The following is a 14,582-nucleotide window of genomic DNA, read 5'->3' on the forward strand; positions in this document are numbered from 1 at the left end:
AGAGCAGGACTTAAGGCTGGATAGCTGTAGTGTATTCTGCATAGGGTTGCACCCTGAGACCATCTGGAAGCTGAAGTTGGTGCAGTGTTCACTTACTAACCTGGGAGTCACATTGGGAAAATGTTGCACTGGCCTTCAGGAACCTGCTGAGAATAGGCTCCTGGGTGGAGTTGAAGGTGCTGCATTTAATCTGTAAAGCTACAATGGCTTGGGACATTGTTACCTGATGCATGTGCCTCTTTCTCTCCATGTGAGATTATGGTAGTAGCCATTAGTGGAGTGGCACAAGATGATAATTCTATGATTTAAAAGAGAGGTGGCTGCTGGCAAGGGAATGCTCTATGAGAGGCCCTTGACTTGGGAAGTCACTCCTTCCCTGGGATCACCAGAGCCCAGATTTCCTATCCTTTTGTGATCCTTCCAGGCGTTGGGGAGGGATGGCCATGAGCAGTAAGACATGAGGTTACGGTGCTTGTGATGAAGATAGAGGGTGAGTATTGCTGGGACATTGCATGGACAGCCACTAAGAATTTGGTTCATATGTATTGATCTCAACAGATATAACCCCCGTGGCTAGAGTCAGACTCAATGAGAGTGCTGTATCAGAAAAGACTCTTGTATGTGTGTGTCTCTCTCTCTGGATCTCTGGGAGTTTTAGAGTGTGGTCTATAAACAGTGTATGTCTAAGTCCAGGTCTACACTAGAAACTTCGCTGGCATAGTAATATCAGCAAGGAGTGTGATTTTATGACATTTCTACATCAGGAAAAACCTTAGTGTAGAAGGAGTTTATACCAGCATAAATGTGCTTTTGATGGTCTAGCTTATTTTGTACAGGGAACCTATATAAGCTATACTGGCAAAGTCACTTTTTTCCCCCAATATAAGCTGAATCTACACTAGGAGGGTTTGCTGGTACAGGCTGCACCTTCAAACCTTTCCTAGCATAGACCTGGCTAGGGTCAGATTTCACATTCCTGTGTGTTTGTGGTTTCTTTAGAGAATGACAGTGGAAGTTGTACAAAGAAAGGAAACCAAAGGCCAAAGCTACTCCGGACAAGCAGCCAAAGCGTAATGCTGACCTTGGTAACTGGCTTCAGAAGCCAGCCCTGTCTGTGTACCAACATTCCAAATGCTATTCAAAAGTATTGAAAGGAAGAAGTGTCCTTTTTAATTAGTAGGAGGAACTGGTTTAAAAAATGAGGATGAGAGTTAAAATTTAATTGGCTTATGCTTGGCACAAATTCCCATAATGGCTACATGTGAGTAATATATAGAAGCATTTTTATAGGCTTAAATGTGAGACCAAAGAACTGCCACTTATTTTCAGGCAATCAATTGCATGCTATATTTTTTCAAAATTGATTTGGAGCGTATATCCATGTGTTTATAAGTTATGCACTAGTACCACCATACCGGCATAAAGCTCCCATTAGCATGGAGTTACTTTCATGAACAAAATATATTGCAATATATTTTTTAAAAATTGCACATAAGTTAATTGCCTATTCTGCAAAAATATAACTATATGATAAATGAGGGGGTACGCAGAATCGTTCATTACATGACAGAACAGTGAGATGGTGACAAGAAGTGAGTCTTGATCACTCAGAGCCAGAGTTGGGTGAAATTCAGTGATTTTGAGGTGCAAGAGGTTTGTGAACGATGGTGTTTTGGTCTATGGAGATCCACCCTCCCTAACTCTCTTCCAAAGTTTTCCTTTGAGTTTCAAGCTCAAAAGAACTTAGCAGCTTTGGCTGAATTTTTCTTAGCTTTTAAGTTTTACTGTAAAACTACAAGACACCATTCAGATTCACTTGGTTTCCCTCCCCATAAATACAAAATTCAGGTTTACTCTGAACTCAGCCAAGGACATTTTATAAAGGAGATCCAGGGTTTAATCAAACCAGGAGAGTTCCACCTAATTTTGTGTTTCATCACAAATGGTGTGCATGGCTCCAGCCATTAACTCTAGTCATTAGAGAAATAGAAAGCCTCCTCCAGACAGTGGGGTAGATATTTTTGCTCTACAGAGTGAGAAAATACAGTTGTCAGCAAGCTTGTGAAACCCAGGATGCTGGTAAATTGCCTACCCCCCATTAACTTCCAGGGGAATAGGGAAATCATAGGAATGGATTTTTGAAAGCTGAGATGACTAAAGAGGGAAGCCTAATCCACTGTTATCAGAGCTCCTGTCACTTGCCATCCTTGTGACAGTTTTCTTTGTTGGAAGAATGAGACAGCAGCTTCATTTGAATATGCCTGGTCAGGCTATCCACTTTTTATAGATGTAGCAACACCTGATTTAGTGCTCCCCATGTTTATATTGTAATGAGCTTCCCTGTTCAGCCCTTCCTCAAAGGGCCCTGAGGCTGTAAACCAGTGAGTCAGGCTGATGGTGGGGTTAGCAGCTCAGTTCCTCTGGCCTTTCACAGAATACAAGGCAGTCGGATTTTGGAGTCTGAGATCAAACGCTGATGATAGAGATTCTGATGAGCGGGAGAAAACTGTTAATCAGAAATCTGCTCTCTGCGTAATGATCTACCTGGCAATGGGAACGTCTACACTATAAACCAACCTTATGAGCGTGAAAGTGTCATGTGGTGGTAGGGCATCTGGTGTGAATGTCATTCTGGTCATCTACAGAAAGATCAAGGAACAGCCGCGGAACAGTGGACCTGTCTGTCTCAGGGTGGCATAGCTGTGATGAGGGATGTGGCAAGAGCAGTATCTGCAAATATCACAAATATACTCAGAAGTAACCTAAATAGAGGGCACTACCTCATCTCCAGGAGAGGCCAGAGGTGTGTGGGATATGGGGTTTTGTGGGAATCAAGGTATAGTGTTAGCTTTAGTATGTTTTGCTGGCTGGCTTGCTGGGGAGGTAGGCTACTTCTGGCTTTGTTCTTGATAGAAGTCGTAGCCAAAGTGGTTGCCTAAAGTAAGGAACCTAAATAAAAGTGACCTGGTTTTCAACTGCCCTTCAGCTGAAACTGAGGTCTTGGCTCGGAAAATCAGATCACAACTTTATTTAAAAGTGCAAACCTCTGGAATTAGGTGTCTCAACTTTGGTCTGTGTTCTTACTCATTTCTCAGGGCGCCTAGAGCATCTGGATGGGTTCTGTGTCCTTGATGTGTTTAAAAACAGATAAATGGGGTAAAAGGACCCAACTTATTTCGTACCTAATGATGAGGTGAACCGTCAGCATGATTGCCTGGGACTGGAGTATCGAAGCCTCAGTCACTTTCAGCACCATGGCTAGAGCACAAGGGACACAAGGCGTATGTCTACACTGCCATTAAGCACCTGTGGCTGGCCTGGAGCTGCTGGCTCAGGCTGCAGGGTTGTAAAATTGCTGTAGTTCAGGCTCAAGCCGGAAACTAAGCTCTGGGACCCCGTAGGGGGAGGGTCCCGGAGCCCAGGCTCCAGCCTGAGCCTGAACATGTTCACAGCAATTTTACAGCCCTGCAGCCCAAGCCCAAGCAAGTGGACATAGGCCAGCCGTGGGTGTTTAATGGCAGTGTAGGCATATGCAAAGATACCAGCATGAGCTGATCAGTGTGGTGAGTACATACGGCTGGTAGTGCTCCCTCCTCTGCTCCTACAGTCCCTGTCTAACCTGGATTCGGCTGCTCACTGTACAGTTGTCTTTTCCTGAAAGAAATTCTGGGGAGTTTCAAAATGAAGTTAGGCACTTGAAATTATTTGCCTGATTTCCTATGTCTGCACAGTGCGACATCCTCACAAATATCGCCAGGCAATGAGACACAACCTTATTTATATTCAACCAGTTGCCCATTATAGCAGCCTGCTAGTTCCCCACCTAGAGTGCCTTTATCCACAAGGCCCTGTGCTAGGGATTGTCACCTTATTTGCACTGTGGCATAAAGGATGAACAGACTAGTGTTAACTCTCTCTTAAATACCCTTGCAAAATCTAAGGCATGTGTTGTCCGGCAAGAATGTGATGGCCAATGCATCCTGTGCCTCCTCTCCCTAGTTATTGTATATCCCAATAGCATGTTAAATACGGATCCTGGTGCACTGTATCATCACACTGCAAAAAAAAGTTCCCAGTTTTCCCATGACAGTCTTGGTCCTGGTGACATTTATCCACTACTTAGAGAGACACAGACCTTGGTGTCCTCATCATACTGCCAATGTCACAAACTCTCTCATCTCCCAGCAGGGGTGTCTCAGCAACGCCCAGCACATGTCAGTCTGCTGCTCCTTGTAAAAAGGGCTCCTTCCCCCTCCACACTGCCCTGGCTAAGCAAAGTGAGAGGTGTCTCCCCTAGTCACTGGGGAGATGGAGTCAGGGGGTGAGCTGTGCAATGTCAACTAATGCCCACAATTCAAGCCCCACATACTAGGAATAAACTCACTTCCCCCTCCCCAAATAAAGACCTGCTCCCACAACCAGCTCAAAATGGGGAAACGTAAGTAAAACTCAATTAAAAATATTCCAGCTTTGTTTTTACTCCTGGTGACTTGTCAGCTTAGCAAACAAAGGCACTTATAAACATTAATCATTTGGGCTCAATTTATGCTGGCTGACTCATTTAACTCCTCAGAAGGCAGGCCCGTGCTACTTTCATGGTGTGTTTAACTTCGCAAATAATTTATCAAACACAACACCCAATTAAATTGCCCTTCTGTATCCATTAACTATTATATTGATCTTCTTTTTTGCTACCTTCACCACTAGCTGTAATCCCTGGTTTGTTTAATACCATAAATATTATTGCTTCTCTCCCTGAAATCCTTCTGATGACTCTTGGCCTATGGCGAGTGCCACTTTGCTTACTCCAAACTACTTGATCCCAGCTATGAAGTAAATTTTCTCCCCCCCGTGTCTCTTCCCTGATCTGAAGCAGCAGCTGTTGGTGACAATTCTGCACCATACGCACTAGAAAGGACAAAAGGACTCACAAAAAAGTGGGGTGACATGACAGCACTTAAACACAAGCATCTATTATGTATTACAAGTATCTGTTTCTCATGCACCTTTAATGCACCCATCTCTGAGGAATCTGGGGGGAGAGGAAAGTGCCTATTTGCTACTTCTACAAGTGATGAGGAGGGTGAATGCTATGTCAAGTGCATCAAAATACTTCAGTGATGAGCACCTTATAACTGCATGTAATAACAATGGAATTATAAAGGCACTAGACACCTATGAGGCCTCAAAGCATTTGCAAACATTTTCAAGTTTCACAACATCCCTGTGAGGTGGGTAAATAACATTAATACCTGTTATTTTACTGCTGGGGAAGTGAGTCAAAGAGAAATTAAGTGACTTGCCCTAGGTGGCACAATGAGAAGTAGATCTTAGAACACAGATGTCCTAGTCCCAGTCTCCTTCTCTAATCACCAGAAAACACCACTTTCCTTATCGTCCTTTGCTTGGCCGGCAGCACTCGGCTTTTTTTTTTTTTTTGCCCTTCGGTGTCCCGATATTTTCTTCATCTCATCTGGTCTCCCTAGACTGACTTTACCTCCATGTTCCCACCCTGCACCTGATCTCTCACAGTCCTCCTGAATCAATTGGTGCCCTCTGTCTTGAAAGTCTGTTTTCTAATGTGCCAAGGACTGAGCTGTGGATTTGGCCTCTCCCAGCATCGTTGGAGGCAGAGATCCATTGAACCGATCCTCGAGACTAAGAAATGCTCCCCCAGCTTCATTATGACCCCGAGAAAGGCTTAGAGTGGAGGAGGCTTGTTATGTGGATAGGTGTGGGGGGCAAGGGTTTGTAATGATGTGGGATTTCGTGGCTTCTTGAAAACAACATATTCAAGGAGAAAGCACGTACTGCACCAAACCAGTGAACAAGCTGAGAATCCTGGGTCAATAGCAGAAATAATTAGGTGCTAACAGAGTTATTCCAAATCGTCCCCTGAATCATTTTCAGAAGGCCCTTTTTGTTTGATCACAGTTAAATGGAGGAAAGCTTTTTCTTTACTATTTTTTTTTTATAAAAGTCACACGCACACAAAAGAAAGCCCCTGACTTTTTGCAAGAAAATGTGTTTTTCTATTAAGCCCCTGTTCAGAGGGTTACATTCTGAGGGTTCCAGCATCTGCCTCTGTTCCGTGACTGGGATTGCTCAACTCCCACTGGAATTCATGCTCCTTCAAAACTCCCAGCCAAAGCTCCTCAGACAGACAAAACTCCCCTGTATGGGTAACTCAGCCAGCACGGGCATTCTCAGGAAGAGTTTAGCACTTTACTGGGGAACCGAGAAACGTACAAAACCCAAACCAAAGGGCATTGCACCTAAGTGTGTTCTGATTGTTTGGAACGATTGCTGTTCAAGTTTAGTTACTGACAACGACATGTGGTAGCGTACTTGGAAACAAGCTCTGGCAATAGGAGGCCTTGTGACAGCATGTGCTATTAGAACTTTGCTGGGAGCAGGGGAGAGACACCCCCCTCCTCCTCCTCCCCGGGTCTGTGCAGGAAGTGGGGAAGCAGTGGCTGTTTTGATTCCTAACTGGGCAGATTAAGAATCTTTATTTGAAGGGTGGGGGAGAATTAAGTAAATGACTCTTCTGCCAAATGATCCCCGGGAGAGGGACTTCGGGGCTACCTGTGCAGGCAGGGAATGCAAGGGGCAAAGCAAACCTGCAGGCAGCCGGCATTCCCAGCTTCCTCTCCTGGTAAATAATACAAAGTGACTAATGGAATCAAGAGAGCTGACGTGCCGGGAAGAAGAGGTAACCTGACATGGCTTGTCACTGAATATTCATCACTATGTCAGAACAAGAAATGACAGCGGCAGGTACAGGGGCCCCATCCCAGTCAAGGCGGGGGTTAGGGTTTACAGAGGGCTGGATAATATCGATACCACTACTAGCACTGATAGCGAGGTGGTTTCAGATAACGGAAAGGGTAGCAAATCTCATGTTTCAGGGTGTAAACCGATCACTGTGTGGGGGTAGGAAGACCTTCCTAATCTCTCTCCCCTCCACATCTCTAGATGCATTGCAAAGGACAGAGCGTGTTCTTCCTGAAACATCAGACACTGGCTGCTACTGGTGACCAGTGTGAAGAGCTGCTGTAAAGACCTGCCCAGGGGAAGCCATTCGCAGTGCACTACAACAGAAAGTGTTACTGGCCTTACAAAACCCAGGAATCATGTTACATCTTCCTGAGTGCCACTGACTCGCACCCTATCTATTAACTACTTACATCCACTAAGAACAGTCCACTTTAAACAGAGAGCACCACTCAGTCTTACCTATAGCAAGACAGGCCCTCTGCTATAACAGAGCTCTCTGTATCACAGGACTTTATACCCGGCTGATCCAATCTGATCGGACAGAAGGTGGGACACCAGTGTTGATGGGCCACTGATCTTTATAGCGGGAGGGCTTCAAACCATTTCAAGCTGCGAGGGACTCCAGTGTGTGCATGCGCTCCGGAGAGAAAAATCTCCAGGGGGAAGTCAGCTCAAAATCACAAAGTTTTTGGTTTGGGATTGAAAGGTTCAGCTCCCTGCTTTGTGTGGCTTATGGCCAATAGCATAAACCAACCTTGCTTCACTGTAAGTCAGGCTGAGTTCTGTGGACTTCAGCAAACTCAGCTTCAATAGCAAATCCTCAAAGGAGACATCTTCCACCTCCTCTGGGGTCTCCCTATCAGAATTTTGCCCAGGGCCACGGTTCAGGCAAATGAGCTGCACCCAGAGGAAGGCTGTGGCAAAGGTTCTAAGCTCAGTCACTCTGTCTGGCACAGTAGAATGGGTTTCCTTCGTCCTTGGTAGTCAGGATAAGCCCTAAGAACAAGGGTGACATCAGGAGATGTTTTAGGTTGGCTCTTGGTAAAGGTGTTGTGGATGTATCACAAGTGTTGGATTCGTGCTGTGTGACTTGCTACGTCAGTCACATGGTATTGTTTCTGTCCCTGACTGGAGGAGTGAAACTTTTTTAAAAAGATGGTGGGGAAATCGGAGCTTCGATGGTGGTGTGCAAATGCTTAAGGCATGAAGATGCATGAGGTCTCTGCACATCCTTGTGAACTAAAAATTACCCAAAGAGAACAAATAAAAGAGGCTGGCTTTTATTTGAATGAATGTTCAACAAACCCTTTTGTGTTGTATTTGCTTAACTCTAATCATGAGAGCGCTGCCCAAACTGTGAACTTACCACGGCTGAGAATCTGCCATATTGAGAGAAATTTCACTGTAAAATGATTGTTTTCTGGGTATGGAAAGTGCCTTTTATTTTCACAACAAATCTGAGGTAAGGCTGAAAAGGGACCTACATTTTTCACCAGCCCATCACATTGCTGCTGTTACTGTTCTTGAGTGAAACTCTAGTTGTACAGCAAGTAAAGATGATCAAATGCCATCAGATGGCATAAAGATGATCAGATGGTTTAACTGACCCAATGGCAAAGGCTAACCAGACTAGACAGGGGCATGTACACAGATTAGGGCAGTTCTCATAGTACAGGCTACAGTGAAAAGTGTTACAGAAAGTCTTATGTTTGAGAGGCCGTGCTTCTGCAATTAATCATTTCTTAATTTATTTACTGAATTAAATTGGAGTGGTGCCATTGCAGAGTCCGCAGCACACGAAATGAAAGTCACGTGTAATGAAAAAAAGAGCGATAAACGTTAGCAGCACAGGACAGGGCCGTCTTCCATTTGTTGGAAGCACAGATAGCACGGTGATGAGTGGCTTTATTAGAGGCATTTATTGGCGGGTACACGATGAAATAGTCAAAGAAAGGTTTGTGTGCAGTGTAGTTGTAGCTGTGTCGGTCCCAGGATACGAGAGAGATAAGGTCAGTGATGTCCAGTGAAAGATATTACCTCACCCACCTGGTCTCTCTTAAACAAGGTTTCACAGTCTGAAGATTAAACCAACACACACACCAAAATCCAAGTAGAGCAGAATTCAGCCCTGGTTTAAATGGGCACGTGACAGGGTGATGGGCCCTTAAGCTGAACAAAGGCCTGTGTGTCTGTGCCTTATTAGTACACCCCAGTTTGGTTAATTGATTAGAGTCATGGCGATTGCAGCGCCTGTCAAAGCTCTCACTCGTGAAGGCTGCTCTCAACACCAGGCTGCCTGATGGACAATCAGAGCCTGGTGCCAGGCCTTCCTCTTTGGTGTTTTCTCTGGCTGATAGAAGGAAGGATTTGATTCAGGAGAATGGTGACTCTTTTACTAGTGAGTCCTCCTCAGCCACCCTGCACTTCATATCTGCTGAGAGGAATGAAGAATAGTCCGCACACATCCCTATTATTCTCACATTTGTCCGTCTTTATTTAAAATGCTGCAGCAAATGAATCTAATGAGAGTTTCAGCCTTGTTCCCTCTCCCGGTGCCTCCTGCAGGATTAGCACATCTAGTTCCATTATTGATTTCCCCTCGCCCCAGGAGGTGCCTGTCTTTTCTAAAGTGCAACTCTCTCAGGCATTGCTATGGTCAGCCGTGCTCTGTGCTGTACAAGACGAGAGATTGGCAAGGTGTAGTAATCTGTTGGTGATGTGGCACTGCAGATGGTTCATGGTTGATAGAGCTGTAGTTTCAAGGCCAGAAGGGACCATTGTGGTTATCTAGTCTGACCTCCTGAATAACCAGGCCTGAGTCTTTCACACAATTCCGGCATCAAGCCCAGTGAATAGTGGCTGCGCTGCAGAATATAGTCTAGAACAGTGGTTCCCAAAGTGGAGTTCTGTGGGGGTCTGCCATGGGTTATGCGGAGGGCTGTCCCTGGAGCAAGGGCTGGAATGCCCCAGAACGGTGTTCTGGCACTTTTGCTGCATGGAGGATGCCATTTTGAGAACATGGCATCCTCCACACAGCATATACGGTGTGTGAGAGGCTGTGCTAGGATGGCATTCCCACACCGGTGACGTCGTTCCAGTAATACTGGAATGAAAGGGGTCTGGGACATCTAGTCAGAGGCCAAAGGGGTCCTTGGGTAACAATGTTTGGGAACTTCAGTTCTAGAAAGATGAGGGTGCTTCACAGCCGTTCAAAACAAAACCCAGAGAATCAAAAGAAAACCCAGCCACAGGGAGCTTACTGCTCGGGGCTCATCTAGGCTCATTACCAATAATGGACAAGGAATAGCACTGGGACATTATGGACAGCTCTCCCCTGATTTATCCCAGTGGAATTCTGAACCCCCAGTGCCTTTAGTGGAGTCACTCCAGATTCACACCAGTGTATGTGACGGCAGGATGTGCTTGCAGACAGCTGCAAATGGATGGATTTTTATAAATGATTTGGAGGTGAAGAAGGAGAATGCCTGGCAAAGACCGACAGAGACACAGGGTGCAGGATGAAGGTCTGCGGCCCAGAGAGCGCAACATAGGTTGGAGGGAAGAGGAGCTTGCGGGGAGGAAGGGACTCAAGGCCAGAGGCACAGGGAGCACTGAAGGGGAGCTGCCAGATGGAGACACTTGAACGGAACACGGGAGAAGAGAAGAGGACTGCAAAGGACTCTCAGAAGTGGGAGACAAGGCTCTGTACCGTCTGTCACCAGCCATTGTGGGGCAGACACACTGAAGGTGGCCTTTCTAAAAGTGCCCACTAACTGCTGGCCAAAATCTGCCCTCCCCAGGTCAGTGGGAGTTTCCCCATTGATTTCAGTGGGAATGTCTGAGTGCTCCGAAGGCTGGAGCAGCAGGAGAGGAAGGCAATTTTGGTGGCAGGGATTTTCATGGATTAAGCTCCCTGGATTCAGCCAGAGCCTGGGATCTGGTCCACTGACTTTTGGGGTTCAAGTTGAGGAGGCCCAGTCATCAGAACATAACTTTTTGGTGGATGAATAATAGAAACTCTTGGTTCATTCAGAGCCTATTATTTCCTCAGACTGGAGCGGGAAAGACTTGGTGGACGTGCGTTCCCATTCCCACATACAAAAGTGAACAATGCAAATTAAAGGTCAAGAAGCTACCCTCACCGACGTGACATGCCATGATATGACTTGACAACCTACAAGGTGCCGTTGTGTGATGGGAAGTGGCAGAAATTATAAACTCCAAGGAACATTTATGGGCCAACGTGACACCCGCTGCCAATCTGGGTAACACAAGGGGTCTCTCCAAATTTCTGGATGGAGAGGAAATCAGTGGATTCCTGCACAAGGCAGAGTGTTTGGATGAAGCAGTGTCTGTGCATGAGCCCATGTGCCAAAAAGAAACAAGCCCGAGCCCCAAGATTTCATGTGCATTGCTCATTTCTTCTCTTTACGGTTCCCAAAACCATGGCTTCAAGACTCCAAAGAAGGGGGAAAAGGTACGTACAGCTAGATGGAGAAAGGCAATTCAGTTTCACTGGGGGTTTTAATATTTTGAAATCCGGTTTTATTCCGATTAGGAATGAGACCCCCAAATTTCAAAATTCTCCCTGGAAGGGAATGGAGCCTTTGCCCTGGAGAAGTCTGCCTAATGGGCTGCCAGCGAGTCATGGACACCGCACACTCAGGCTCCCCAGCACCCTGCAGGTGGGCTGCCAAAAAGAGCAAGGTGGCAGGAAGCCAGGCATGTTTTGCAACCTACCTGAGTTTCACTGGAACTTCAGCAAAATCAAACTCTCCCCCCAGAATGTTTAATTCTCACGGAGCTGGCAAATTCTGACTAAGCAACGCCTCCTCAGAGTGTTTGTGACCAGCTCTTTTGTTTAGGGATGAATACTTGACAGCTCTGATTGTCACTAGCATGCTAATGCTAATCAGAAAGAATAGAGGCCAGTTACAAACCACGACTGAGCCCGTCTGCAGAACACAGCTCAGCCAGGCGACTGTCAGATTGGTCCGGCCACCAACTTGCAGGCAGGCATCTGTGAACAGGATTCTATATGTCGGGAACTTTGGCTTTCATGTGCCCTGGTCTGAGAGACAAGATTGTGGGAGCAGAGAGGCTGGAAAAGTCAAACCTCTTCAGTGTCCAACTTATCGGAATTTGCCTGCAAAATTTTGACCATTTCCTACAACCACCTGGGATGGAGCTGATCTGCATTGGCTCCAGGTGAGGTGGCAGATAGATCACAACTGGGGTGTACTGAGGCCTGTGCTGAAATTGCAAGCTATCATTTTAACTGCAGAAAAGACAGGTCAGAGCCCAGCTCCCATTGAAAGTCAAACTCCTATTGGTGATTTGAAAGTCTCCCCTTGTGCCTTGGGTGGCTGATTCCCCAGCCACCAGGACCACGCAGATGCACATTCTTCAGTGTCACACAGATGAAGCCGAAAGCAGCGTCCTACCATTACATTCCAAGCACATCGCTAGCTGATAACTACTGCAGTACTATAATTCCATAATCACTTTCAGAGAAACTAGCTCCTGCTTTCTCATTTCAAATGTCACAGCTTGTGTTCGCTCTTTTATGCTTTGTACTTTCAATGAACTTCTTCTTTCCAGGACCCATTAGCTGGTTTAAAACTTTATAACAATCATTAGGGAGTTGTTCATTGCTAATTGTGCAGTCAGTAATATGCCTGCCAACTTCCAGCTGCACTTCCTCCTTCTCCTCTGCTCATTAAGGCATATTTCTCTTGTTCTGACAGCCTGTCCTCTCCACAGAGGGGTGCAGACATACCATCCGAGGTCAGGGGCGCAGATTTGGGCTGCTGCTCTGTGTAGGGGGGTCAGCAGCTGAGCCTCAAGAAAGAAACTGAGTTCTGGAAAATCCTTTCACCTACATTGATGGGCTGTTGGACATGAGGCTGGCATCTGATGTTCAGCCCTTTAGAATGCACAGCTCCCAGCACGGCCCCAGGGTGAGAAGACCCATTTTTACAGCAGGGGGCTAGCACAGGTCACATAGGAAGAGTAGAGTTACTCCAAGGTACAGAATGCATGTGCTAGTTAGGTCATCTACCAATAACAACAAATCCAGGACAATGATAAATAATACACTTTGCTGTTTATAGCACTTTTCCTCCATAGATTTGAAAGGAAGGCAAGTCTTCTTATCCCCAGCTGGGCCAAGTCAGGCACCGAGATATTAAGTGACTTGAGTAAGGTCATGCAGCAAGTCACTAGCAGAGGTGGGACTAGAACCCAGGTCGTTTGAGCCCCAGGCCCCCACAGTAACTGCTAGCCCACACTGTTTTTCAGGCTGACTACTGCATAGCTCATAGTCTTTGAAACAGGACTACTACCCACACATCTAGCTCTGGTCAAGCCACTAGTGTGCTGGTTGGTAGAGACCTCAAGCAGGTGGAAGAAGGAACTGGAGTGGCAGGAGTGCACAGTGCAGAGATGGGGGGCTAATAAGATCAAAACTGCATGAGCATATGCAGGCAGCTCCCTGTGTTGTTTAACAAGACGTGCTAATGGTGGGAAAGAAAAGAGTGTTCCCTACAGCTGCTGGTCCCATCCCAAAGCCAGTGCCGGATCCCTCTGGAAAGGGCTGAAAAAGGGACATTCCATAAAGAAAAGCATCTTTTTTACAATGAAAAGTGTAAGCCGACTGCATAATGACTGCAGGCAGATGAGATGCTTAATCCTCCCAAGCAAGAGGGAAGATCACTGTTAATCCATGCTTAGCCCCAGTAGGAGCACACAGGAGAGAGGGCAGAGGGCATGTGAAGAGAGCAATACCACCGCAAAGAGCCCTTTCCCTCTGAAAAGGGATTAAGGCATCCTGCCGTGCGGACTCGGAGCATCACTTCCTCTCCAGGAGGTGGGCTGGGAAACCCGTTGGGGTTTATAGCTCTTGGGCTTGCAGTGCCGAGTGCATCCTCGATGCTGGGAGGGCCTGGACTCATGCCATCTGTGGCTGCCGTAGGAGCCTGGCATCAGAACTGCCATCCTGCTCTCACTGTCGTTTAATTTTTCACTAGGTATTTTGCCTCCGGGCAGCGTTTGTGGGTCTAAAGGAACGCAGTAACCGGTCTTGCTCCACAGGGGAACTGACACATCACATGACAGCCAGCATGTTATCTGGCCCCTGGCATTGCAAGATGCCAGTGGAAAACCAAATTAGCCCCAGCCCTGCAAATTAGTCAGCAGATGTGGGAAACTGCACTTCCTATTCCTGGAGAGACACGGTGGGTGAGGTAATGTCAAGAAATCCAAAACACATTCCTATTCCTGGTCATTCATTGCTATGAGCTGTCTGCTTAAGGCCTAGTGCAATGCATGGAATATTTAAATGTCTTGCAGCGGCCGATTGTGTTTCCACGATTGTTCAGGACAGCAAAATGCTTTTAAACAACCAACCAACAGGCTACATGTTGAGCAATGGATACTTTCAGCCACTAGATGTCAGGGTGACGTGGCTGCATTGAGCTCTGATGGAGCTGGGGGGTCCATGTTCATGGGGAAGGAACTCCTTGCTTGGGGTGGTGGGCAGACACTGTGCTCCATCTGCCCAGAGGGTAGGGCATCCGGGTGTGTCACCTGCACATCAGTAGGTCCCATCGTCAGACTGTTATCCACGTACAGTGCACCCGACTGTTGCTAACAGCGGGTACAGAATCAGAGCCAGCCAAGCTCTGCCATCTCACCCCAAACATGGACACGTCCTCTGTGGGTGCAGGCCCAAAGCAAGGGAGAGCCAGAGCAAACAGCCAGCCCCAAACTGGGGCTCTGGCAGGCTCCCAAGGTTCCAGGGC

The sequence above is a fragment of the Chrysemys picta genome, chromosome 4 (assembly GCF_011386835.1).
Source record: "Chrysemys picta bellii isolate R12L10 chromosome 4, ASM1138683v2, whole genome shotgun sequence".
NCBI classification, from domain to species: Eukaryota; Metazoa; Chordata; order Testudines; family Emydidae; genus Chrysemys; species Chrysemys picta.